The sequence below is a fragment of the Camelus dromedarius genome, chromosome 21 (genome assembly GCF_036321535.1).
Source record: "Camelus dromedarius isolate mCamDro1 chromosome 21, mCamDro1.pat, whole genome shotgun sequence".
NCBI lineage: Eukaryota > Metazoa > Chordata > Mammalia > Artiodactyla > Camelidae > Camelus > Camelus dromedarius.
This window is the reverse complement of record NC_087456.1, coordinates 26,936,069-26,956,943: the sequence shown is the minus strand read 5'-3', so window position 1 is coordinate 26,956,943 and position 20,875 is coordinate 26,936,069. Positions and strand designations below refer to the sequence as shown.

The window sequence follows — 20,875 nt, the reverse complement described above, 5'->3', positions numbered from 1 at the left end:
CTACACTGTATGTGATAAAGTACCATTCTGTGTTGGTAACAGTTCCTGATTTACCACTTGGCCATAGGAGATACTGAGCATATGACCATTGGGCTCAAATGCCTCTTCAAACTGAGCTACCCATTATGAACTCAGCATTACTGGATTCACCTCATTATACATTTGGCCAAACACAGCAGCTATTCATTATGGTATAGAAGTGAGAAGGATTCAAGGCCAGCTCAAGCAGGTCCTGAAAGCACAGATAAATTACATGGAGAGACAGTGCAGACTCCCTTATCACCCACCTGTGCTGTTCAGCAATGGCACTGCCTTCAACCCACACCATGGCTCATTGGGGTTGCGTGTGTGTGTGCTGGGGATGGGAGGGCGATTTCCCTATGACCAGCCAACGGAAGAGAAGAGGACATAGGCGTGGTTTCTGGATGGATTGTTACAGTGTTGGCTCTAGTTGGAAAAGGGCTGCTGCTGCATTACAGCCCCACCTAAGAGAGCCCTGGAGGACAGCGATAAGGGAAATCCTCCCAATTAGTAGAGCTTTGAGACGTACACTTAGTTGTGCACTTTGTGTGAAGGCCTGAAGTCCGAAATACAGGTATGTGTTGATTTCTAGGCAGGAGCAAATGGTTTGCTTGGTTGGTCAGGGGCCTGAAAAAAGTAACACTGAAAATTAGTCACAAGGAGGTCTAAGGAAGAGCTATGTGACTGGACATAGGAAGGTGGTCCCCAAAGGAGAAGATGTCTGTGTCTCAGGTTGATGAGCAGTAGAGATGCTCATTGTCCTGCCAGGTGGACAAAATCATCCTTCCTAGGGATGTCAGCCAGCCTTTCTTCGTGGTCACCTCAGTGCGATGGGCCTATGAACAGAATGGCCATGGTGGAAGGATGGAGACCATCCTGGGCTCAGCTTTAGCCGCTGACATTGCTGAGCACCCAGCCTGCAGGAAGCAGACATCAAGGCTGAGCCCCTGGTATGGCCCCACTGACTAACCAGCCACCTGGTAGTAGGTCAAAGGTAGCTCTGCCCTTCTGCCTTGAAAAAGCAGATGAATTGTTATTCAAATTGATACATAGTCTGAATATGTGTTTCCCTTTCCTGCCCTCAATGTCTCTGCCAGACAGACACATGTAGGATCTGAGGGCTTACAGAATGCCTTAGCTAGCTGCATGATCGCCCATACACCATAGCCTCAGACTGAAGGACTGCTTTTGTTACAAACATGTAATGTGGGCTGGATTCACATGGTTTTCCATGTACTCCATTATCCAAAAGGAGTCAGCTGTTAAAGGCTTAGCTACGATATAGCTGAGAGATATCTTTGTGCGTCTAAGGAGTGTCTTCCGGCATATAGTATACTATATGAAACACAGGATGATATATGGAATTGTATTTCTATTAATTAGAACACGTGAGTTTGGGAACCAAAGAATGAAAGTTGTCATGAACCCTCTCACTGTCACCCCCAGGGACTCCCTTGTGGATTTGGACTTCACAAACCTGTGGCCTAAGGCTCCACCAGATAGATAGCTGGTTGTTAGAGGTGGAACGCTGCCTCCAGAGTTCAGTAACAGTAAGAATTCCCTTGAACTGGAAGCTTTGAGTAGCACTTGGCCAACCTGGGCTTCTCATGCCAGCACACCTACCAGAGTTGCTGGAATAATTACAGCTGATTATCACGGAGCGGATAGCAGGAGTGGATCCTGATCACCACGAGAAGTTAGGCTTGCTGCCACACCACATATTTGGACGGGGAGGAGTAGGTTTGGATTCCAGGGGGGTTACTTTTTAAAGTAAAGGGCCAGTAATAGTGTTAATGAACAGTGACTGCAATTGCAACCCCCAAAAGAAGGACAACTAATGTCTTTGACTCCTCGGGGATCAAGGGCCAGGTCACTCCATCAGGTCTCAAGTCTTTTAAGAGTTTGAGATGGGTTCTCACCTTGAAGGGGACTAAGAAATGGGGCGTGTGACTCTCTGAGGAAGAAATAAGGGCATCTTATTCTCACACACACACACCGGAGGCCCCTTACTATAATATGGGAACTGGATATAAACTGGGAGGGTGCAAGTGTGTCTGAGGGACTGAGCACATCTTATTGGCTTCCTCAGATTCTCTCAGCCTTACCTGCCTCTTGGAACAGCTGCTGGTTCTGCCTGAGCCACCACTTTGACCTAAATCTGTGTTTCCACCACCTGAACCCTCTCAGCCCCCCACTCAGAGCTTTTGACTTTTCCTTCCCCTTCCAGAGGGGATGAAATTCCACCCCACTAAATGGGTAGTTTCCAAGGGGACCCAGTTATCTGCCCAGAAGCCCAGAAGTAGGAGGTAGCAGTCTCCTTATGGGGTAAAATTCGACCAACACGAGGAGATGAGAAGGAACCAAACAGATAAGGAATTTATTGGTACCTATGGGAGTACACCTGTGCAGCCTCGTCGGTGATGTAACGTAACGTAATGGAGCTGGCTCTTACAGTTCTGTACGCGACTCTTCCCAACTCCACACTCCGTGATGTCAACACTGGTAGCTTGAACTCAGCCACGGTGGGAGTATTTACACCAGGGAAACTGGCAAATGCTAGAAATCAGGGTTTTTCCTCCCTGGAGAGCTGGTTGTTAAGTATTTACTCTGTACACCACTGAGCCTAATGAACATTCCCACCACTGTGTCTCTGTGGGCCTTCATGAAGCAATGATCAGAACTGTAATGCATCCACTAGTGTCACTACTCACCTTTCCCTGCTTCATCGTCCATTTACTTTACTCTCATTACCCATCGTGTATTCCCAAATAAATCATCAACATCTAATCTCTATTTCAGGCGCTATTTACTAGGAAGCCCAGACTAAGACGGGAGTTAAATGGAGCTGAGTGGAAGGATTTCAGATCTTTGTTAACAGGATGTTGTGGAGCCCATGTACATACTATGGGAACTTTCTCCAGCAACTATAGGCCAACCTGGGAGCAAGAGTGAGGAAGATGATTGGTGGGACTTATTCAGGTGTGGATAAGAGAGAGATAGTCCATTTATGAACGAGATTCTGGGCTTCTGTATTTCTCCAGTTGAGGTGGTTGGCCTGGATTTAGGAATGCCTACAGAGTGAAATATAGGAAGAAACAAAGGCCTGGGAGATCAGAACCACCACATACCAGAGGTACTGATGAGGACAAAAAGCATATTTAGTAAACAATGAAGAGTGAGAAGCTTCTAGGAAAATAAAGTTTTCTGAATTTTTCTCCCAACATATCAGAAGATATATATATATATATATATATATATATATATTTAATCCCACATATATTAACCCATCATTTTCTTTTACACATTTCTGGTCCTGCCACTGGGGTCTTCTTGCTGTTCCTTAAATAAGCCAGCCTCATTCTGCGTCAAGTGCCTGGTAGACTGTATGTGCCCAGATGTTCATTGGGCTTTTCCAGTTATATTAGGTGGCAGCTCAAATATCACCTTTTCAGGGAGGTTGTCTGAGGTTGCCCTATTCAGAAAAGCCCAATTCTCTCTATTCACTTACCCAGCTTTATTTCTCATCATAGACTTTATCACAATCTGGCATTATTTTAGATACTTGTTTCATTTCTGTCTTCTCAGCTAGAATATAGACCCCAGGGGGGGCAGAGATACATCAGTTTTGAAACTCCAACATTTACAATAGAGCCAAGCACATAATAGATTCTTTACGAATATTTGTAGAGTAAATGAATAATTGATTGTCAGTAACTGTTAATTAAGTCAATTATGTATAAGTAAATAATTAAACATTTTAAAATTAATAATAATTAATCAAAGACCTCATAGTGCCTGTCTCTTTGCTAGGTCAGGAGACCAGGAGGTGTAAGATTCCAACTTTGAGCAGCTTTCAGTTTCATTGAGGTGACAAGGCAGGTGCACAGCCAACACTGAACACACTGCAGTTTAGCATGTAATGTATGTCAAATTGCTGAAAAGCATCCCACTTGACAGATGCTATAAGAGTTCAGAGGACAGACCACAGTTGTGCTGAAGCAACCAGAGACTTTTGAAAGAAGTAGATTTTCATGACACTCATGAGCACTGGTTTGATGTGAAAGTCAAGGAGAGAAAGAGTATAGTTTGGTATCCCTGCCATGACCTTACCAGTGCTGAATTTGTTGGTATCCAAGCATGCAGCCCATTAAAACCCCCAAATAGCCATTTGTCCAATTACTTTGTCTACATGACACACAGACATGTGAACAATTCATCTAGGAAATAAGATATGAGTTTAATACTTAAGCAGTTCTCCGTTGTACTTTGAGCTCTGTTGCAATGAGATGAATAAATATTGATTGGCTTAAGTGAAATAAAGAACACTCAATTCAAATGCTGAACTATGCCTGTATACCACTTTAGGAAAGGAAAAAACAAGATGGATTCTATTTGTCAGGGACTGACTGATGTCCAGTCCAATGTCCTCATTTGGTGTCAGCCTCTGATAAAAATGAACCCAGTTGATTCATTTGAGTATTTTTTCACTGTGACTATTTGACAAAAACCCATGTAAATTGCCCTCATCAATTGTACTCTTTTATCCTGGTTTCAGCGCCTACTTGTGCTCTCTTATCGTCTCAATGGTGATACAAATGTTCTTTGCTTTAACTTTAATTTTTTGAATCCAAAAACTTCATGCACTCTAAAATTATTTATTTATCTTTATTTTTAAAACTAATATCTCAAACACCCTAAACATCCTACCCCGAAAACTTTGACAACCTGCTCCTGAGAGTTTAAGCAGGATGTGGTTCATAGATGACCTCCTGCAGACAATCCTTTTATCTCTTGAGCTGATTCACTGATTTATGTAAGGCCGGGAGTTTTTCTCCACCTTGCAAGATCAGTCCTCATCAGAAGCTTCTGAAGGAACATTGTTGTTCTTAGTAACATTAGGACAGAAGAAACTAGAAAGGCCCTTTATTTCTAAAACTATTTTTTCTTAGCCCATAAACAGCTGAGATACTAGCAACTCCACACAGGGTATTAGAGCAACATCAGTTCACACATTAAGAGATTTATGCTGGTTTGTTTCCTTTTCTTACAGAAAAGGAAGAGAAATTCAGCTCCTACTAATATTTACCAAGGCTACTCTGAAATTTATTTAGAGGTGAGGCATTCCAAGAGAAAATGCAAAATTCTCTTTTTGGTTTAGGAGAATGCCTTAAAGGTATTCAACAAACAATTTCCAGAAGTTTGAGGATGAGAAGCATAATTCTAAGAGAAATAAAGAGCCAAATAAAACTAGAAGGTCAAGTCATGGTAAACTTAAGTTAATCATGGAAGAGAAGCCAATAAGATTATTACTATTAAGGGTTTCAAGGAATTTGTACTCAGAACTAAAGGAAGAAGAACACTCAGAAGAACAGAGCATTGAAAAAATATCTGGATGAATAAGTTAACCAGAAATCTTAGAGAATTTTGTTACTCACTGGGTAACATATAAAAACTGTGAAAACAGATTTATGGCATTAAGATGTGTAGATCTATATCCCTGAATGATGTAATCCCACTGCTATATTTACTGAAAAGTATTCCTACTTGAGGACATAAGGATTAATGTTGCTTTCTTGGTAATACACCAAGAAACAGTCTGATGTCTTTTAAAACAAAGCAATATAACACTCTGAATGTACAAGCAACATTGCTCCAGGAAACACATTTGTCTGTCACAGCCAAATAGTAATCCTAATTTAAAGAACATCTCCAGTTTGTTGAGCCCATTGGGGAATGAGAATCCTCTGAGAAAGCCTGAAACTAAATTGTGCCAATTTAATAGGCAGCTTTTTATTTAGGGTGAAATGTAAGTGCCTGGAATACTTGACCAAAAGATTCAAGAGTTCTCTCAAAATTGAGTCTATTATCCAAGATGATCCTTTAAATGATGACAGAAGAAGAAATAGCCATCTATATATTACTTGCCCTGCTCTCAGACAAGTTTCTTGTATCTTTGTATCTTAAAGTCATCTAAAGATATACTCAATATAAGGAACAGAATTGCACAGTCAAAAAAGGAACAGCATTAGATTCATTCATTCATTCCTGAAATGTTGGAAATGCTTGACCGATAGTCCTTTCATAGGGTCCTTTAATAGAGAATTGCATTCCACAAGGCAAAACCAAGAAAATTGGAAACAATCAGTATGTTCTGGAATATCTTGATTTCATGGTCATGGCAACCGTGGGGCTCACTATGCAGGCCTTGGTCAGTAGCTGTGTCAAGGCATGTGTCATTATCCAGACCGCCCTCCCCACCTCTCAGATAGCAGCATCTGTCTCTGTTCTTCTCTATTCTTCTTTCACTGGCATCAGGGAAGGAAATGCCTTCTTTCAAAGCTGTTAGGCTGCACCTGCCCAGTTTAGAGAGACAAGCTTTGCAGCAGCCTGCCTTGGACCATTCTGCACTTCGTGCTCCTGGGATAACACTTTTACTGTCCTCTAAAATTTGACAACTTGTGTTCTAAGTATTCTATAGGGCTTTCTGGTGGTGGCTGGCATCCCCTTTAGTCTTAGGACTTCGGTAATAGGAGTAGTGCTATTTCTTTCCCCCTTATTTGGCGTCTGTGATTTCTATGTCTGTATACTTGTCTTATCTGGGCACTGGGAGGATGTGTGTGTCTGTGTGCTGACATGTTGAGAGTACCCACATCTACCTGGTGTCTTTTCCAGTGTTTGGGAGCTAGTTCATTTTTCACATGATGCCAAGTGCTCACAAGCAGCAGAGGCTAAGAGTGGGATCTCAGTTCTTAATCTTGTCTGAATTGGAAGCTAAGATCACAATTGTAGGTTCGTTTCTTCCAGATCTTCTGATAAATCATCTGTAGCACAGCGTGGAGTGTGCATTGTTATGGTCGTTAGGAGGTGGGATGAATTGGGGGAAAATTATATAACACGAACAGGGACAGAAACTATATAAATCGTTATGAAAATTTCTTCCTGGGAGCTGGACTTGTGATATTTTATTGCCTGCTCCCGAGATGCCAGTAGGCATCAGGAGATCAATAAAATTTCCTAAGATTCACTGAGCTAAACTGGTCTCTCTCTTCACTACATTACCCTGGATCCCAGGGAGACCGTGGTGCTGAGCAGGGGTTCTGTAGCTCTAACTGTCATTTCCTTAAAATAGCAAGTGATCTGTGAACATCCTGATACAGAGGGAAGAGATGGGCAGCAGAATTTTAAAATAGGGTTTACTTATTTAATACCTACTGACTTAGTTTCCTGTGGCCGCCATAACAAATTATCATAAACTTGGTGGCCTAAAGCAACAGAAAGGTGTTCTCCCCCGGTTCTGGAGTCCAGAAGTCTGACATCAAGGTGTTAAAAGGGCTACCATCTTCTGGAGGTTCTAGGTGAGAACTTGTCCTGTTCCTCCAGCTTCTGGTGTCCGAAGGCATTCCTTGTGGCTGATCACTCTTACCTCCTCCTCTGTTATCTACATCTTCCCCTCTTCTGTCTCAGAAGGACACCTGTCATTGGATTTAGACCCCACCCAGGTAACCCAGGATGATCACAGCTCACCATCCTGAACTTGATTACATCTGCAAAGACCCTTTATCCAAAAGGTACTATTTACAGGTTTCAGTGATGTGAATGTGGACCTATATTTCAGGCCCACATGTGACCATGTGACCATGAAGCTCACGATGTGTCCCTTATGTTGAGTTCTCTTCTAGATGCTTTACGTGTATTAACTTAACTTGAACTTCAGAAATCTTTATTTCTGTCACCAGCTAGCTGAGTAATGTTGCACCAGTCATTTCACTGCAACTGGGTAGCAGTTTCCTCACCTGTAAAATGAAGGGAATTGGATTAGATGCTCTGTTAAAAGAATCAAAATAATACAATCAGGAAATATAGAGCCTTAATTTTAGAAGACATAGAAGAATTTTGTTCTGTTCTACTTATGTACAGATCACCTACAGTTTCCCAAATGCTGTACCAGGTGTCAGAACTATAGATGAATATAAGACCCCCTTTTTTTTTGTTTTACATGCCCACCTTCTAAAGGAAGCAAAACCTATGCATGTGCCCAAGCATCATCACTCAAGTCGGTGAAGCCAAAGAAAATTCTCATTTAAAAAAATAACAAATTGAATCAGAAATAAAACTATAAGAAGCAAGACGCAAAGCCAAAGCTTGTTGGCTTCACTGCTAAATCATGAGAAAGTGGATGCCAGTTGCTCTGCCACTGAAACCCCAGAGGGTACAACTACTCGTGACCATCAAGGATTAATGGTGCATTTAAAGTGTTCTCACCAGAGGTTACATAGGCACTGAGCCACAGTGGAGGCCAGAGCTGCATGGCACCTAATGGCAAACTCCAGAACACCGCAGCATTTTTCTGAAGGGAGGATAGATCACATCCAAAGATATTGTGGCAAATAGTTAATTTAGGCATCTGAACTCCAAGGTCTCAGGTCCCATGAGACTGACCACCCAGGTTCCAGAAATGTTTCCAGGGGAAATCTGTCGCCTGGCCAGATGTAGGCTGTGAGCATGTACTTTGGTTCAGTGAACTCTACCCTGCAAGGAAGGAATTAATCATCACACTCACTAAAGCATGGGGCACTGGGATACTGTACGAAGTGCACCGAATGCCTCCACTAAATGTCAGGGAACATTTAGTGAACTTGGCAAGCTCATACTCAGCTCCAGTTAACATTTTGCTCAAATTCCCCAGCAGACAGTTTGGTCTGGTTGGCAGCTTGCTCGTAAGAGACCCAGAAATACATAATGAGTTCAAGTAAGCAAGCCCTAGAAAAGAGATTCACAAATACAAATAAAGCCCAGGTTCAGCCTTAAGTAGATCTCATCTGGACGTGGAAGGAACGTTGTTATCCAGAAGCAACTTGTGTGGAGGAAAGCCAATAAGACTCAAGTCCATTCACAGAGACCATAATTCACCTGGCTATCATGAGAAATAGTCTGTCTAAGGCAATACTCAGCCTGGAGAGAAGTGCTCGCAGCAGCTCAGGCATGTGGCAAATCAAAGGGCTATAGGTGTATAATAAGAGAAAGATGGAGTCGTGCTGGGTGCCCACCTCAAAGAGCGCCAGAGAACGTGAAGGCGCTGAAAAGCCCAATATCTGGAATAATAGCTTTCACATGACACACAGGAGACGTTCAGGGTCTGAGCCTATCTCAGGTTGTCACGGTTCCTTTCCCCGATGTCATGTTTTTATCCAATTATGTACTGGGGACTAGGAGATGATGATGATGATGATGATGATGATGATGATGATGATGATGATGATGATGATGATGATGATGTTGTTGTTGTTGTTGTTGTTGTTGTTGTTGTTGTTGTTGTAGTCAGTTGGGGTTGCTATAACAAATATAGACTGAGTGGCTTGAACAAGGGACATTTATTTCTCACAGTTCTGGAGGTTGGAAGTCCAAGATTAAGGCGTGGACAGATGTGGTTCTTGGTGAGGGCTCTCTCTCTAGCTTGCAAACGACTGCCTTCTTGCTGCAACTTCACATGGTGGAGAGAGAGAGGGCTCTGGTCTCTCTTCCTCTTCCTATAAGGGCACTAATCTCATCATGGAGGCTCCACTCTCATGAACTCATCTAAATTTAATTGTCTCTCAAAGGCACCACTTCCAAATAGCATCACACTGGGGATTCAGGCTTTGACATAAAAATTGGGAGGAACATAAGCATTCAGTCCACAGTAAAAAAAATATTGGAATAGTAATAATAGTAATAAACAGATCTGATTCCTTAATGAATATCTCACAGTCTCTCAGGGTTATACATATATTCAAACTGTCATAAACAAATATGTGAAATTACAATTGTGTTTAAGTTCTAAATAAAAGAGGTATATAAGGCTATGAGAGCACATAGTAGGGAGATTTGACAGATGTGAAGTCAAAGATTCCCTTGTAACAACTAAGCTGAAATTGAAGGGCCAGTAGGTGCCAACTTGTGGTATTAGACAGAGAATGCAAGTAACTGCCAAGGGGAGGAGAATGATGGGAGATGAGACCAGATGCACCTGTGGGGTCCAGGAAGTGTGTGTGGGAGTGGGAGTGTGTGTGTGTGTGTGACTTTAAGGAAGAGAATTGAATGCAACAGAGTGATGGAACCAAAGTTCCTATCATCACATGATGAATGCAACCCACATAGGTTTCTAATTCTTTACACATTAAGTGGAAAAGTTTCTGCCTCTTTGTTGAGGAAAATTGAAATGTTTTTCTGTTTTAGTGAGGCCAGTCTTGTCACTGTCTTCTACTGTCCACCGGGCCCGTTTCTCCCTCTTGTGTCCTTGCCCACACTCTTCCCTCCCACCCCTTTTTGCTATGCCTCTTTCCTAGTGTTTGGTGCACAGGTCCCTGAAAACTGACTTCCAATTCTTGTGAGGGAATCTGCTCACGTCTCTACTTCTGAGTCCCTATTATCTGATATTTCAGGGATTTTCTATTTAAAATAGTCTGTAACAGTCCCAGATATATTATGAAACATTAAACAAATATTCCATTAGAAGGCATATTATCTCCTTGGAAAAGACATTCCTTGTAAACAACATCAACATGATGGCTATTTTTTTGTATTTTGCTTTTTGAAAAACAGTCCAGGAAGAGCCATTGCTCAATATTCTTATGGCCAAGACATAGAATTAATTCTGTAAAATAAGCATACTTTAATAAAAAGCCTCCTTAAATTAAAGTTAAGAAGTGTTACCAATTAAATATTTCTAGGGCATTACCTTCCTTTGCATGATTCAAGATGGCTTCCTATGTCCACGTTCCAACTAAAAACATTTCCATTAGAGGGTTTGTCATATATATTCAGCCTTATAAAAGATTTTCAGAATGGATACCAGCATGCTACACACTGAGTGAGGCAAAGAAGATCGGAATCAGGAAAGTGTAAGACAGAACCTGATCCGTGTAAGGGTGTGTAGTGGAGGCAAAGAAGGAAAATCTAGAGTCACTCATTCATGAATACTGTTGAACACCTATTCTGTGTCAGCGATGAACTGGACAATATCATCCCTGCATTTTCAGGGACCTGAGTCCAGCCAAAGCTGTGCACTCAGAAAAAGACAAAAGCTTTCAACCATGACTTTTCATTAGCACAGAAACAAAAATAGTAGTATTCTCACTTAGCCACTATGTAGACAAATGATCAGTTTAATCTATTTAAAATCAAATCCCTCACAATGTACTGATGTCAAGCATTTAGACATATATGATATGAGTAAAATATTTCATGTTTATGTAACTAGGATGTGATTTTCAGAACATCCAACACAAATGACTCAACAAGTATGTATAAATGTTTAGGAAATTCATGGGCTCTATTACCAGGAGTCTCGCCATTTACTAGTATGTCCCTTCTTTACAGCAACTATATATGAAGACACTGACTTATGAATGAGCAAAATTCCTGTAGACTGAATGGCATACCTTTGCAACGCATATGTTGAAGTCCTAATGACTAATGTGACTGTATTTGGAGTCAGGACCTATAAAGAGGTAATTAAGGTTGAGAGATGTTATAACGGTGGGATCCTAATCCGATAAAACTGGGGTATTTATAAAAAGAGGTAGAGACACCAGTGTGTTCTCTCTCTCTCTGCACAGGGGAAAGGCCACATGAGGACACAGGGAGAAGGTGGCTGTCTGCAAGCCAGGAAGAGCGCTCTCACCAGGAACCAAACTGGCTGAGACTTCTGGCTCCCAGAACTGTTAGAAAATAAATTCCTGTTGGTTAAGCCATCCAGCTTGTTCTATTCTGTATGGCAGCCCAAGAGGAATAACACAAACATAAACTAGTATTTACTGAGTATCTGCTATGTGTAGAATCTGTGCATTGTAACAGCTAATATTTTTTGAATATGTACAAATGAAAATATTTCTAGGGCATTACCTTCCTTTGCATGGTTCAAGATGGCTTTCTATGCCCACATTCCAACTGGAAGATGAGAAAAAGAGAAGAAACATCATTCCTTTCAAGGTACCACCCAGGAATCAAGCATTATATTTGCTTACACCCTACTGGAAGAACTTAATCACCTATATATACAGAATGCTATGCCAAAATCTTACGGTAACCACAAACCAAAAATCTATAATAGATATACACACATAATAATAAAAATAAAGAACTAAAAAAAAAAAGATACATGCACACGCATGCACACACACACACAGGAATCCAAAACATAACATTAAATAGAATCACCACATCACAAGAGAAGAGAATAAAAGAAGAAAAGGAAGAAAAAGACCTACTAAAACAAATTCAAAACAATTAACAAAATGGCAGTAAGAACATATTGTCGATAATTACCTTAAAATGTAAACGAACTAAATGCTCCAACCAAGAGACACAGACTGGTTGAATAGATAACAAAACATGACCCATACATTTTCTGCCTGCAAGAGACTTGCTTCAGATTTCGAGACACATACAGACTGAAATTGAGATACTGGAAAAAGGAATTCCACACAAATGGAAATCAAAAGACAGCCGGAGTCGCAATCCTTATATCAGACAACATAGACTTTTACATAAAGACTGTTGGAAGAACTCAATCACGTAGCTACCCTTAACTACAAAAGAAGCTGGTCAACGTAGTCTTTATTTTTCCATCTGTCCAGGTCAGAGGTTCTAGTACTGTCAAGGAGGAAACAATGCATACTGAGGGACAGCAGTCAATCTCTCCTACACCCACAACTGCAGACGGACTTAGACGTTCCTGAAAAAAATATATTTCATGTTTACAACCCTGCTGCTATGCCTCACCCTAGGTCCTCTGATTAAACCAGAGGATAATGTTACCACTTAGTTGGGGCTAATGTTTTCTACGCATCCTGGTTACCGACTCCTACTGCAGCGGAGCTAACACATCTTTTGTTGACTAACCCCAGTTGTTTATTGTCCACATAATGAAGAAACACATATGTTTCTCATGGCCATGGAATGGAAGTGATTTGCTTAAGGCTTCATATAGATAGTAAATAGAATAAACTGGGATATGAATCAAGCTTTTGGCATTTCAAGTGCAGTTTTGTTCCCACTTAAGTGCCAGGTGATTTAGAAGTGCCTCCTTTTACACCATAAGGTTTACGAATGAACTAGTTTCCACATAACAGAAGTTATCAGTCAGGCAAGTTGGATGGTGAAGACCAGCCTGAACAAATGAGGAGAACTATTGTGTTTTATGTATTTCTTGCTTCTTAAAGAATTTGACTTTCAGTCATTACTAATATTCCATGATGTCAATGTATCATGGCTTACTAAATCTCCTATTAGTGTATATTTAGATGGTTTTCATTCCATTTCCCTGCCCCTATAAACCAGACCACATTAAACCTAACGGTGCATAAGTATTTATATGGGGTAGATAGTTCAACATTATACACATTTTTAAAGTCTGTTGACTCTCTTTGGCAATATTGCCAAACCACTGCCCAAAATGACTTCCTAATATTTGCTTCCATCAACAAAATATGAGACTAAAGTTTGAGTTGTAGATGGGGTTCTCCAGCAGCAAATCCTGATATGAAGATCCTTTGCTAGTGATTTATTCAGGAAGTGCTTCCAGGGGAGACCGGTAAGGAAGCGAGGAGCAGGACAGGGGAAGGAAGGAAGCCAGGCGAACTGTGCTCCTGGGCAAAGTGCTTCAGAGCTTAGGACTCAGCCAGGCCCATCGGGAGAGCTCTAGAGAACAAATCAACCTCAGAGATGTCCCAAGCAGAGCCAAGGGAGCTGGGTGTTCACATTTCGGTGTCTGTCATTTGTCAAGGGCCAACCAAGGGAAGTGGTAAGCCCCAAACATGTACATTTTGTTCTCTAGGTGCACAGTAAAGTAGCTCTGGTAGCCTGCGAGCAATCCTCCAAAGGAGAGACTCAAGTCCCAGACTTTAAAACACACAGAAGTCAGTGGGAGGGGCAGCGCAGATTTTGAGTGTAAAATACTACGAGGAGTCTGAGACGATTTGGACAAAGCACCGATATTTTTTTGGCTACAGTCTGCCCCTTTCCTTTGCTCAAACCCTGGCACCTTTCATGTCAAGTTCACTCCGTTCTATAAAAAATTCTTGAGGGTGGTAGTTGCTCAAAGATTCTGGGGAAATTACAAATTTGAGCGTTAGTTGAATAAGTGATAGTCTCTCCTGCTGTAGTTTATCCTGAAGGGATGACGTTTTGCCATCTCCCTCTTCTGCTACCAGTTCTAGGTTCCTCTCAAACACTGTTGGACTCAACAGGGATGCTCCGTGCTACAGCCAAGCACTTCCCTCATTTCCCTGGTGAAGGAGCTTTTCTCTGTGCCTTCATGAGGAGCAGTCACGCTGACGCCTCTGAATCTTTTGAGCCTTTGCTCAATACTCTGCCAGGTCATTATTTCTCCCAAGCTTCCAGGAGTTATTCCAGCAGCATATTAGGACCAGCTCCAGGGGCCCTTGCCAGAGTGTTAAATACTGAGTCACAGGACTGTGGCCCTGTATTAATAAACTCCCCCTTATCAACCACCCTGGTTTGGCATCCTTGAGATTTAATTCCAGGGATGTTCTCCCAGGACCTGAGAGTATACATCGCCCAAGTCCTAGAGATCTTTTGGCAAATAATTTCTTCCTCCTTTCATGAGGCCAGAACTTCCCCAGTTACGTTGTGTGGAGTCCTGACCCTAGTTTTCCATCTAGAGATTAGGAAGGAAGGTGGGGCAGATCACGAGGGGAGCAAGTATTGCCTTTCAGTGCTTCTGCCTTAATTGAGGCTTCTGAATAGTCTCCAAGCACAAAGGGGACTGCTTTCCTCTAGATAAAAGAGAGTTTGGCAATTTTGCAGGCTGGGGAGGGTTCAGTAGACTCTCAGGATTCAGCGTCCTACAGCACATCCCTTCAGATTACCTGTCCTGAGTCTCAGAATCCCCCTCCTTTATTAGAGCCCTGATTTTGGTGTAGGGAGTTCATAGTGGTTGTTAAGTCTTCCCTGATCTTACAAGCAAGTCCTGTGCCTCATCTTCAGAATAGTCTTTTGCAGATTATGAAGTTCTCTTTCAACACTCTTAAAAGTCCTGCTGGCTTTCATACTGTGCCTTAAGTTGGTAATTGACTGACCTAAGTTTGAATTTGTCTCTATCTGATGCATTAATAGCACCCAGAAGCAACTAACCAATTCACAGTTTTTGTAATTATGACTTTGCCCATATCTTTCAAATGCATGCAGCGTTATATGAGTCAGAGCATCCTTTCCATCTGTGTACCAACACAACTTAACAGAGATGAAAGTCTTAGTAACTTTATGCTAATGCCAGGAATAGTCATAACTCCACCTAGCACCAGTAAGGGGCATTTTTCAGATGGCTGTTGAATAGCTAGTTCCAGAATCTGGTCCCTAGAATTGGCATCTTGAGACCACTGATGGTACCAGTTACCTTAGGGGAGTTCTGCAGAAGCTGTTCCTAAGATGAGAATTTATTTGCAAATACATTTAAAAAAAATGCTCCCAGGAAGGCTAGTGAAAGAGTGGGGAACAAGTTAGGAAAAGGGAAGGAGCCCAGCACTGGTGTGGTCTCAGGCAGAAGTCTCTCAGAAGGAGCTCTCTGAGGGGAACTCTGGAATATAAGTGACATCTCACAACTGAAACAAGGGAGGTGGACTTTGGCACCGCTGTGCCCATTAGCCTTTGGACAAGTTCCACCCAGCTGGAATGCAAACCCCTGGATACTTCCAGTTCTCTGTACAGTGTGAGCGAAATGGCTTCAGTAGCCCAAGGGCACTTCAGGGCAGAGCGGCAGGTGCTGATCTGTAGAAGGGCAAGTATGGAGAAGGTGGGAGTGGTGGGGGAAGGGCACAGCAAAGGTAAAAAGGGACCCTGGGAATCGGGGCAGCCTGTTGTCTGCTACAGCTATATTCCTCTTTTTGTTTGTTTACTTGCTTTCTGTTTTTGTTTGTTTGTATGGCTTCTTTTCTTTTCTTTTCTTCTTTCTTTTTAAGATACAAGCTTAGTTTACTAGCAAAATGAGCAATAGTTTGCATACAGTACAAAGTTCAAATTTTCAAGATGGTATACAGGGAAAATCTTCCTTTTTATCCTTCCAGAGAAGGTCTATGAGAACAGAGTTTACATGGGACACAAATCACTAAACCTCTTTCTGTTTCCTGTATGTGGGACTCCTCTTTACATTTCTGTCTTCTCATTTGAAGCGATCAGTTCTCTTCTGCATGGGATCCCAGAACAAGGCTGGCATGTCATCAGCAAAAGAGAAGCAAACTGAGAATTACGGAGTTACTGAGTGCTACACCGTGTCCAGGGGAAGGCCGGAGTCCCCATATATTAATTGGCAAATCATCATTGTTCTAAGGAGCTATAATAACAGTGATAAACTTAGGAAAACACTTCATTAATTAACAAAAATGTTTATCTCAAAATTTTTATTCATTTGTTATATTGTGAATAAAAGAGAAAGCATCGTATGGCGGGCTGGTAAAGCACTGGATTGTAATGAAGGGCAATGGACAGACTTTAGGTCAGTCTAAAACCCATCTGGCTGGACCTTTAAAGGACACTGAGGATTTTACTTATTTGGGGGGAAAAAGCATTGTCAAAGTGAAGAGAACAGCAGGTAGGATTAAGAAAGCCTGTGTACCAGCCCCAGTTTTGCCAGGAACTTGCTGTGTTTACTTGGTCAATTCACTTAACCTCTCTGTGATCTACATCCATGCTCGTGTGTAATCTACATCCAGGAATACGGTGGAGATGGAAATGAAATAAGTATCTCTAAAGCAAAGTATTTGGATAATTTGGTATGCAATGATAAAATTAATTATAATACTAACATGAGGGGTTAAGCTAGTAGGCAGGTTTTTTTTTCTTTTGATTTACTTTTAGATTGCCACTATTGTCCAGCCATCTGAACAAGGTATCTGCTGGTTTAGTTTATTCTCCGAGGCCACGTCAACTCACCCTACAGATGGGAAGGTATAGCTTCACTGTTAACAGTGCTGTTGGGGAAACGTTGATTGAAGACAGATGATGGGGTCAGCTGCTCGTCATTACTGTTGACTAACAGAGCTTACCTTCATGACTCAGTTGGTATGGGTGTAAACAGGGAAGGAGGGAGCTGTCAAAGTTATATGGTGAATTTACATTTTGCCTATAAATGAGGAAAACCAATCCTGCAACTGACTGACATGTTTGAATTTATCAAATGCGTGGAGGAAATTATGAATTACTTTTATTTATGTTGTTTCCTAAAAGTAAAGAAATACTTTAAAGTGACTGATCTTCAGCTCTATTCATATTTACCTGCTGCTTTATGTAGTCACCTGTCCATTCAGTGTCTACAGATCATGGCCAGGTGACACAGACCTTGAGGACAGCCATGGTAGACCACCAGACTCCAAAGTAAATTTTGATTTTTGCCTAAATTATCCCTGTAATTGTTTTCTATTGTTGCCGTAACAAATAACCATAAAGTTAAGCAACTGAAAACAGCACAAACTCATTTATGCAGAGTTCAGTCGGTCAGAAGTCCAGGGACAGGAGGCCGATGCTCTGCTTAGGGTATCATGAGGCAGAAATGAAGGTGTGGGCAGGGCTGTGTTCCTTTCTGGAGGCTCTAAGAATTCACTGCCATCCCCCCTCCAGTTGTTGGCATGATTCAGCTCCTCGTGATTGTAGAATTGAGAGCATATCTGCTTGCTGGCCGTCTGCTAGTGGCCATCCTTAGCTCTTAGTTGCCTCTTGGCAGTCTTTGCAGGGCCAGCAATGATGCATCGAACCTTTATCACCCTGTTGCTTTTCTTCTTTTCCCTCTCCTTCTGCCACAGTTCTCTCACTAACTGGTCTGCCTTCCTCTTTTAAAAGCTCAAGTGATTAGATTGAGCCCACCAGATAATCCAGGATAATCTCCTGTTTTAAGGTCTATAAACTTAATCGCATCTGCAAAGACCCTTTTGTTGTAACAAAGTCCAACGTTCCAGGGATTAAGGCATGGTGTGGAAATCTTTGGGAGTCATTGTTTTGCCTGTCACAATCTCAAAGACCAAGAGGAGTGATAATAGGGTAGTGGATCCTCATATAATTACCTTCCTTCTAGAATTATTTATTGTGGTTAATTATAGTTTGTTTTATCTAGGCAGTATTACAGGAACCACATGAAGCCAGTGAGATACTAACATGGGGGAGGGGGAGGGGAGGCGAATGTGACACATCAGCGTCTCCTGATGTTTCCTTCCATATGGAGAACGATTTTTTAGAAAAAAAAAGTGGCCTCTCTTAGGTACTGCCTCGTTTCTCCCCAGCATTGTGTGACTGATGACTTTGAAGGAGGATCTGGGACTGCATATATCAGCTCCTGCTGGGGGTCACATTTGAGATCTGTCTGCCTGCAGGGAGTAGGAGCACTGGTCTACCCTGCACCATGTGAGAAGCTCAGGGGTAAATGCTCTGCCTTGTAGGGAAGGCCTTTAATTGTGGAATGTTGCCTATAACTGAGTGTATATGTTCAAACAGATTCAATCATTCTTCCAGGCCAGTTCAATTATGGACAAGTCGAGCTCAATATTTTAGATCTAGTGAGTAACCACTCCATACAGAGTAATGCAGCTAGCACTGTGGAGTAGACAGAGATGAACTGAGACTTCCAGTTATAAAATAGGAGAGTAAAGTAGCTTTTCTCTCTCCTCCTTTCTGAAATCACTCCAATAAAAGTATAATACAATACATAACAGTGAGGTGGGAAGGGATGAGAAGCAGGAAGGCAGTGTATTCCTACCCGTTACAGTGTGGGAAGGGGAAAAGTGGGTGTCAGAAGATCTAAGTCTGACAAATTACATAGTGTATATTTACACATATTTACAGAAACACAAGAGAGCTCTAGAAAACCTAATAATAATATGAGTAGCTAAAATTAAGTGGGGGGAGGATGGGAGGTGGGAAGAAATACAAATATACTAATTTTGCCATTTCTTGAAGTAGGGAGACAGTAGGTACTACCTAAAGAAACAGAAGATTTATTATATTTTATAAATTTTAGTTATAAATTATATCACTAGATTAAAAATAGAATATAAACATGCAGAAGAAAACTTGTATTTAACAAGAGCAAAGAAAAAAATAATACAATGAAAGATTGGGAAAAGTGTAAAAATAAGAATAAGAGAAAGGCAACACATAATCGAAAGGTATATTTCATATCAATAAATATAAATGGTATAAGCTTTCCTACTAAAAGAGAAAGACTATCAAGTTATATCAAAATATAAAATCCAGCAATTTGATAAATATACTAAACACACACTTAAAAGATATGGATAAAGAAATATTGAAAATGAAACAATGTACAAAGGCTTATCATACAAATAAAAAGATAGTTCATTGAAAAATATGTAAATTGGTTTTCAAACATTTGAGAAGATCCTTCTCTCATAATAAGTGTAATTCAAAATGAAACTACCTGACAGGGGGCTGTTCACCTATCAAATTAGCAAAGATCGAAAGTCAGATAGCACATTAGTTGTTGGAGGTGAGAGTAAACAGACACTTTCATATATTTCTGGAGGGACTGTAAGTTAGCCCAGCATTTATAAAGTGTGACTTTATAGTATCTGTGAAAATTGCAGATACACTGGCTCTTGATGCAGCCATTCCAGTTTGATGAATTTATGCTAGAGCAGTCTTCACACATATGTAGAAGGCTATTCAATGCAGTGTTATCCGTAAGAACAAATATTTGAAAGTAATTTGACATGTCTATTAATCAAATTCATGAAACCATTAAAAATGAAAATGTAACTTTCAATGTATTTGTATGAAATGAGTTCCAGGATTCAGGGGGAATGTTCTCATTAAGGGTCATTGCTACCCCACAAGTTACTTTTGTACAAATTAGTAAAAGATGTTCCCTTCTTCTGCATGGATGCAGTCTCTGCCCGGGCCTATACTTTGTAAGTGGAGCAGAAGAGGATTTTAGCCCCACGCACCCCTCAGTCACACTTACAGAGGAGACCCCTGATAGCCGCTGTGGCTTCAGAACAAAAACTTACATTACTTTTTAACATGGCATTTAAGAAAAAAGAACATAGCATCTTTATTTCTATTCTTTTGGTTCATAGGCATACTACCAATTATCTGAGTAGAAATAATGAATTGAAAATATCTTAATGTAACCCACAAGGAAAATAATAATTGATGAATCGTTAAGGTTTAATCATCTAGTAGAAAGAGTAGCATTTTACTTACCAGATGATCTTAATTTGCTTTCTGAATTGAATTAATTGATTAGTTGATTTAGTGCTTAACACAACTTGTTACCTTTGAATAGCATCACTGAACTTTAACTTAGTAAAGTCTGTAAACAGTGAATTGGAAGATGGACCACAATGTCTCAGATTGTATCAAATAAATGTTACAACATATATTTCTATGATATATATATATATATGGATGTATATATACACCTACAAGTTTGGTCCATGTCATACTCAGATATGGTTCATTTTAAAGCTATTAAGACAAATAAACACTGACATTTCAGTAACTTAACACATAATAACCCACTGCAGATGTTCGTGGTTTGCTGGTGGCTTTCTGCTTGAATGATCCGGATACACAGACTCTTTCCATTTTGTGATCTGCTGTGACCTTGGGCTTCGGAGTCCTCTGCACATAGCTGATAAAAACAAAAAGAAAGAGTGGAGAATTCTGCCTCTTAAAAGTAAGTAAGTGACTAATATCACTTCTACTCTCATTACATTGGTGAGATCTAGTCTTCTGATCATACTTAAATACAAAGGCTGCTGGAAATGTCTGTAGCTTCACAGCTATCAACCAGAAACAACCATGAAAGGGGAGCACAGATTTTTGGTGAGGAGCTAAATATCTGCCA

General features: G+C 40.9%; 1 long non-coding RNA gene across 1 annotated transcript in view; it reads left to right on the top strand.

The window, feature by feature from the left end:
• The window catches only part of LOC116148635 (uncharacterized), a 132,837-nt gene that overhangs the window by 75,174 nt on the left and 36,788 nt on the right, over positions 1–20,875 (top strand). The window contains exon 2 of the long non-coding RNA XR_004132130.2: positions 20,553–20,704. This is a non-coding gene — a long non-coding RNA (uncharacterized LOC116148635). The remainder of the gene's footprint in view (positions 1–20,552; positions 20,705–20,875) is intronic.